The sequence below is a fragment of the Poecilia reticulata genome, linkage group LG16 (assembly GCF_000633615.1).
Source record: "Poecilia reticulata strain Guanapo linkage group LG16, Guppy_female_1.0+MT, whole genome shotgun sequence".
Taxonomy (NCBI): domain Eukaryota; kingdom Metazoa; phylum Chordata; class Actinopteri; order Cyprinodontiformes; family Poeciliidae; genus Poecilia; species Poecilia reticulata.
The window spans coordinates 27,210,825-27,218,777 of NC_024346.1; positions in this window are offsets into that span (position 1 = coordinate 27,210,825).

Below are 7,953 nucleotides of genomic sequence, written 5' to 3' on the forward strand. Positions count from 1 at the left end.
CCCCCCGCTTTGTGTTTTCTAAATTAGCTCGACAAGAACAGCCTAATTTCATACCTGGCTCTTGTCAGGCCTCAAAAGACTTTTCATGATTCCTAACAGTCATTTTTCTGGGACACATTAAGTTAGTGGATTCTGAGCCAGACAACCGTGCTGCTTTACAACACCTCAGGGCTTCTTCGAGGCCCGCTTGTTAGGAAGCAGAAAAACGTCGAAGTGAATACGAAACAGTAAAACAAATTTGGATTCGATATTCATTGTGTTTTTCCAATGTACATCCCCTCACCCCCACACCTCCACCTTGCACTCGCTCCAACTTCATCAAATCTAACATGTTCAGCAGCCGACGGAGAGAAAATGGACCTGATGACCCTCGATGTCTCACTGAAAAGCGAGGCCTACCTCGAAGTTTGACTAAAAGTGAACAAAACCCACAAGACCCATGTCTTCCACTTGGCACTTTTAACATCAGGAGACTTGGATGCAAATCTTGGGACGGGTTGAGTTCAAGTTTAAATCTGCAAACCAGAGAAGAAATCTCATGGTTTTAATACAAAACAGCCATCTGGAATTTCTTTCGGTGTAAAGGCTTGGCTACATCTTTGTGTGATTTGGAAACCTTTTTTTTTTTTTTTTTTTGTAGACATAAAAATGTGTGCGAGAGCCCCTCTTCTTCACTTGAGCGTGCGTGTGTGAGGGAAAGCTTCTGAATGTCATGGCGATCTGCTCTGAAAGGTGCACAAATGGCTGCCGCGTTGCACAAAACGGCATCGCTGATGTCATTTTCAAAAAGAAAAAAATTGCCCCGTCCTTGTGATGGAAATGCGTATTTTAGATAATGGCTTTCTAAAAAAAAAATATATATATATATATATATACATATATCCATTTGCAATTATTGTAATCTAACCTGACTTTTATTTTGAGATAGGAATAACCAGATTCCATCTACGAGCCATAAACTCTGTTCTACCCCGTCTGAACTCTGAGGCAGACATTTATGAATGTGTTTCAGAGTTGTCTCACAGCGTGATAACTCTCTGCTTCTCATAATCCTTGCAATATCCTCCATTTTCTCCTCCCTGACACACATGCAAGACGTTTGCAGAGGCACATTAATACCTCTGGAACCTTTCGCACATTTTGTCACGTCGAAAACGACACACTTCACTAGGAAACGAGCCGTAATGTCAAACATTAAAAAAATAAACAAATAAAAATCTGGAAAGTATTTCCTGCGTTTGAGTTCAGCACCCATTTGGCAGTAGCACCTTTCAGTCAGAGCTCAAAATCTTTCCAAATGTTTTCACATCCAACAACTGAAGATGGTTTTTGCACAGCTGAATGGTTGCCACAGGAGATCAAAGGGATTTCTCAAACATGCATGAAAGAATCACGAATATGTTTTTGATAAGTTAATGTCATCTTAACATGATGCAAAGCTAAAAAAAAAAAAAAGTAAATTTTACAAAATTCTGCCCCTTTTCATTGGAATCCGATTGGAAAAAGTCTTGGACCGTTTTTTTATTCTTCATTTGCTGCACTTTTACAATAACGCATCAAACTTTTCAAGGTGTTTGAATAGTTTGTCAAGGTTGTGTATCTTTTATTGTTTTGTTTTTTTCGTCTAAAAGTAAGCCACTGGTAAGCGGAACAAACCCCGGGAGAAAATTTCAGGCCAGATATTTCACACTTTGCACCGCAAACTGCGGCGCGAAACGCGCAGATAAACTGCATATCATTGTGGGTCTCGATGGGGGGGAGAAAAAAAAAAAAAAAAAAAAGGTCCTTTTAACCATTTTGGTGTGGCAGCCCCTCCTTTTGGGTGGGGTGGCAAAGATGACCTCTACTCGGCAGGAAGGCCATAATAGCATCCGTGCTCTCGCAGTGTGTCATTACACGCTATATTTACATGAAACGCAGAAACCAGGGGTGGTAGGTCACGACGCGAAGCCGCGGGGGGTGAAGATGCTGCGGTGCGCGTCGACTCGCACAACCAGACATTACTGAAGATTATAGGACCGTCGGGCCTGTAATGTGGTCTATTGTGCCATTTAATGGCCGTGGCTGCATGATTTACAGCATCATTACATTCATGGGATTGTTATGATCGTGTTTGTGTTTACATGCGCCGGCGCTCACTTTCATCACTGACCGTAAGACGCAAAGCGCATCAAGTTGAGAGAGGATTAGCGGATTAGCCGTGACGGTGCAGCGGTTTGGGTCGCTGGAGCCGCTGAAACTTCACGTCGTCGTTTCGTTTCGGGGTTTTCTCCGTTTTCTCTCACGGCACAAAAGTGACGGTTTATGAAGAGTGTCACCAGCCAGCCGGGCCACGGCGCTGGAAGCCGTTTTAGGTGATTTGCATCAAAGTTGCTAACGAAGCATGTTATGGGTCTATGATTTGATTTGATTAGATTTTTCTTTAACTGAACCACTTGTAAACAAAGCAGCCACATCCTGAGTTGACATTTTAAACAACCAAACCCTTTTTGCACTTGTACAGCTCACAAAGTAATATTGTAAGCTTTTCATATTGCTTTATTAATCTAAAAAAAATAATTGAATGTTCTTTGCTATAGGTCAAACTATCAGAATACTTTACACCATGTACAGTAACATATACAGCTCTGGAGAAAATGAAGAGCCCTCTGCACTGAACCCCATTGAAAACCTGCTTATTCCACCAAATATTGATTTGGTGGAATATTGATTTGAACTCTTCCTGAGTTGAAACATTAGTTGATTAGAAGTTGCGCTCCGTGTCTTTTTCAGAGGCTTTTGTGTCGTTTTCTTGAGTGGTTCTTGATGCAGCGCCACCACAGGCGAGGAGGTTTTTTTTCCAAAGGTTCGTTTGACACACTGCAGTATGAAAGTGAACCGCAGCAGCTGAAAATGTTTGAGACCAGTTTTTGTCCCAATTTTTAGCTTCCTGCCTAAATATCTGACATGTTACTTAATTATTCCCACGTTTTTTTCTCCACATGATGCCGTCAGTTTTGTGAAGTGCACCAGTCCCCCCCCCGCAGTTCTCTTCCTGAAATGTTGACTGATTTCTTAGGATTTTCACCAAAGAAGTCTGTGTGTCTGTCACCTGAGCATCTATCAGATTGTTTAAAGGTACAGGGATCTCAGTGTATGTAAATGTATTACTTTGAAGAATGTTTAAAACAGTTGCATCTCTCTCTAAAGGGTCGATTATGAAGAACGACTGCTGTTGTCTTTCTCCCACAGTGATGTGTGGCCACCAGATCTCTGTCTGTTTCTCATCTCCCAGTTCAGATTGGAATAGATCACAGAGTTCAGATGTTCATGCCTCAGTCAGGGGGCAGGGTAATGCAAAACAGTGTGTAGCTTCTATTTTATGGCTTTTTGTTTGTTTGTTTTTTGGTAAGGAGGAGGTATGCCGTTGAGCCTCTGCTGGACTTTGATGCTGAGCCATTTTGAGTTATTTTTCATTGTTTCTGGCCAAATCTCAGTTCTTGCAGGAAGTGGCAGCATGTTGGAGTGTCTCTGTCACTTCATCGTTCTGATTTATTTCATTTTTCATTCCTCTGTTTCTGGCAGAAAACGAAAATGTTTCAGATGGTTATCCCCTCTAGTTTTCGATGCCGTGGAGCTGGAAGGATTTCTGCTGATACCGTTTTTACTTTTTGGTCATTTCTTACAATGTGTAGCTATAACACATTGTACACAGCTGACTGTTTTAGCTATGATTAGCATCATAAAAGAGTGCACCAAATACATCTGAAATCTGATTGGCCACGTCCACCAGAGCTGTCAGTCAATTACTTACATAAATTAGCATTTTGTCCGAACTCCATGTCAGGAGGCGACAGAAATGCTCTTTTGTTGTTTTACAACTGCCATTAAGATTTCTTTTCGCTGATTGTTTTAAGTTTATGTTTTAAAAATGACAAATAACATTTATATGTAAATTCATGACGTTAAACCAAAGTGACTAATTTCCACCTCGAATTTCACTGGCAGTTTGATTACATTTAATAATGAGACGAAAAAGCATCCTCAGACTACTAAACACAAAACCTCCTCATAAAGGAGAAAAGGGAACAATGAAACAATTGTTTGCAATTTGTAGTCCATAACTGCTCAATAATTCTCACTTTAAGTTGCTGAATACAGTTAGCATAACAGTGCTAAAATTAAGTTGCATATAGTTAAGCTACGCTAAACTAAACATGCTAATTGTGTGACTAGGAAGACTTCGCCGTACTTGTTGTATGCTAAACAGATCCATGTGTTTTGTTTGGTTAAATAAATAGTTTTGTCAAAAAAGTTTTGGCACTCAGTTCTTTGTAATCTAAGACTGCAGTTCATTTAGATTAAATAATAGATATATATAGATAGATACCATAACTGCCATCTTTTATTTACTACAGTAACTCTTGCTATTTACTTTTATGTTTACCTGCTTCCAGCCCAGGGAGACTGTGAGCCGTTTCTGTTCCATTTATTCAAAGCTTCATTACCCAATCAAACATTTACATGCAACTGGTGTGCAAGCAGCCCACACGTAAACACACACACACACACGCACACACACACACACACACACACACACGCACACACAGAGCCGTGCTGCACTGTACATTAGTCTGCTGATACAATTCAATGTCGTGGTTAGACTGCACGGCTAATACTGTTTGTGTTTCCAAGCTGCGGTTCACTGCCTTCTTTGAACCTCACAGAGCACTAAAAACAGCCCTGAAACACAAAACACATGTACTGTACATCTGGGTGTCTGCAGACCAGTCCTCTCTCTCCTCCACTGAGGTGGATACTATCCACTAACATTACTTTGTCGTTAATACCTTTGTAGTTTTCTTTAATTTACAGATTAAGGATTACGCAGATCTTCTGTTTACCACTGATATACTTTTAGAGATGAAGTCTTAATCGAACATACAGTACCAAATCATAACCTTCATGCTGTCAAAGTTTTTTTTACATCATAACTGAAAACTTCAATACATCGCATAGGAATCTGTATATTTTGGTATCAATCCGTTGCCTAGTAAATACAGGGCAATATATTGTCGATACTGATACCAATACCAATACTGATACTTCTAATTTAAGTATAATATATCATCAAACCTCTGACTTTTAAGAGTTAATGTGAGTTTTTCTTTGGATTATTTTCATAATACCTGGGATGGAATTTAGATAAAGTGTAAATGTGTCTACAAAATACTCTAAAAACGTGATAAACAGAAACAATATAAAAGCAAAACAAATTTGGTCTGAGAGCACATCACAGCAAGCTAGTTTTTATGGTAGAGTTGAGAAACAACAATAAAAAAATTACATTTCAGGCTAGAAACTGAGCTAGCGTGTTGATCCCATCACAACAGAATCAATCTGATACTAATATCGACTGGGTGTCGATATTATTGATACCATGGTTCAGTCACAAACCATACGGCAATCCCTCCACCCACAAAGCCCGCTTCCCCAATACAAATCAGAACGAGTGACTAATAGAGGGAGACTGACTTCTACTTATGTCCTTTTGCCCCATCGATTATTTTTCCAAATAAACAAAAATAACATAGAGATGACTAAAACGTGTCTGAATCCTTGAGTTTTTTTGAAAGAGACTATTTAAGTCGGCTGTAATGACGGAAGAAACAACTTCAGGTTTTATCAAAACTTTTGCAAAGACACTTTATTGGATTTGGACACTTTTGAGGCAGCTGGCTAATTTGGTTGTTGCCTCATTACCCAAAGCCACAGAGTTCAGTAGAACAAAACCAAACTGACGGTCAAACATAGCAGCAGTAGTGTGATGGTCCGGAGCTGCTTCGGTTCCTGGACGACTCGATGCGGCATCTCGCCGTGCTCCAGCTGAAAAATTAAACAGGCTCTAAAACGCTCCACGAACCAATCCTGTTGAAAATACTCCACTGTGTAAAACTCACTGCCAGTTACTGAAAATGCTTGACAGTAATGGTCAGCGCCAAGGGTGGAACTGCCAGTTATTAGGGCTTCGGGGTAATTAGTTTTCCACTTAGGGCCAGGCTGGCTTGGATGGTTTTTCCCCTACTAAATGAAATCATAATTTTAAAAACAGATTTTTTGTGTTTACTCAAGTGTCCTTGCATGATGAAACATTTAAATGCAACAAAAAGAAGAAGAAGAAATAAAAGCTCTAAGGACGTAAACACCTTTTTACAGCTTTAGTTTTTTTTGGGGGGGGGGGTTCTTTTGTGCTAAATAAAAACTTAGCACACAGCTTACAACCTTTACGTAATCATGGAAGAATCTATCTATGTACTTAAATATCTAAAATCTGTCAACAGCTTTAGTCAAACAGGCCTTTTCAAATACATACACTTCTTGGAATGCTCAGATTCCTTTAAGAAATGACTAAAGCGTTGAGCGAACTCAGACTCTCAGTAATATTTTACAGTCTACGCAGAATATGCAGCATGACCGGCACATTTAGAAAGGCAGCAGCTGCAGTGCTGTGAATGCCATGTGGAGAACCCCCCCCNCTCCCAAAAAAAAAAACAGTACCAACGTCCATTAAAGCTTTAAAAATGTCCTATTGTCAAATTGTTGAGCTTAGCAGGCGTTAATGTGCATTTCTTACTGTTGGTGTTATGTCATGTCACTGCGCCCATTTACAGAGCTCCCTGTGAAACCTGCCAATGTTTCACTGGTACACTGCTTTTCTTGCCACACACACGCAAACGCACAACCAAAACGCATTAGTTCTCCTGAAATTTTAGACAATTATGAGTTGGGGAGACAGAGTTGAGTCTGTTCGGAAATGATAAGATAAAATACTGTAATAAAGTTGTACTTTATTGTCATCTAAGTGAAATTGGTTGCGGGCAGAAGTACAGCGACGGCAGGACAAACACATTATACAGGAAGACAAGAGACGACACAGTGCAGCCAAATCTCAAAGATTGAGACAGCTGCACTGAAAAATGACGGACAAAATAACTGCACCAAGACGAGAACAATCGCACGTCCCGAGCCAACGTAGTTTCATTGTCGTAATATAAAACAAGCAGCTAAATTATTAACCCGCATGTATGAATTATGATCCTTTGTGTCAGAATTTTTTTTCAAAAAAAATTTTTTTAAACATTTTTTTGGATTTTTATCACTGTTGACTTACATTCTGACGGTCTTGGGTTGAATCCTGGTCTGGGGTTTTCCTCCATGGTTCCCTCTGCTTGGTCCTGTGTGTCTTTACGAAGCCCTACGATGAACTGGTGACCTGTCCAGGGTGAACCTCACATTTTGCCCAATGAGAACTGGAAACTGGCACCCGTGACCCTGCAATGAACATAGATGGATGAATATATATTTTATTTTTTTTTTTTTTTGGAGTGGCAGGTTTTGGTCTGTAAAATGACTTTGCCATTTGAAACATCTATTTCTGATTTCTACAGTTTATGGATCTGGCCAAAGTAGACGTTGCAAAAGTCTGAATAAGAACTGGTTCTAAAACATTAGTATGGTGAAATAAATGACTGTGGAAGCACACGTCGTCCATCTGTCCAGGTAAACATAATTTAACTTTTAATGTGTAATGGCTGCTGCTAGCAGGAAAACCATTCTGGTGGAGGTAAGATATTTACTGGCAATGACCTTTTAGCTGATCCTCACTTTGATTCAGCTGGAGTCAGACACGTCATAACGGAGCTGTTTAAATTAAAAACAGAGTTGGGTCCCATTATCTACATTAGCATAAAAACACTGCGGTGTGGTTTTATGCTGGTTGGCTCTGTTGTGCAGAATCAGGCCCACATTCCTCGCCTCCTCAGTGGGTCTGTTTAACTTCTCCTACTGCTGCTCTTTCTCAGCCATGAAGGCTACTTGCATTCGCACACACTGATGCACCACTGCACAGATCAGTAGGCAAGTCGGGCTTTTACGGTCTTACCCAGTGTGGTTAAGCGAATCTGCAAAACTCTC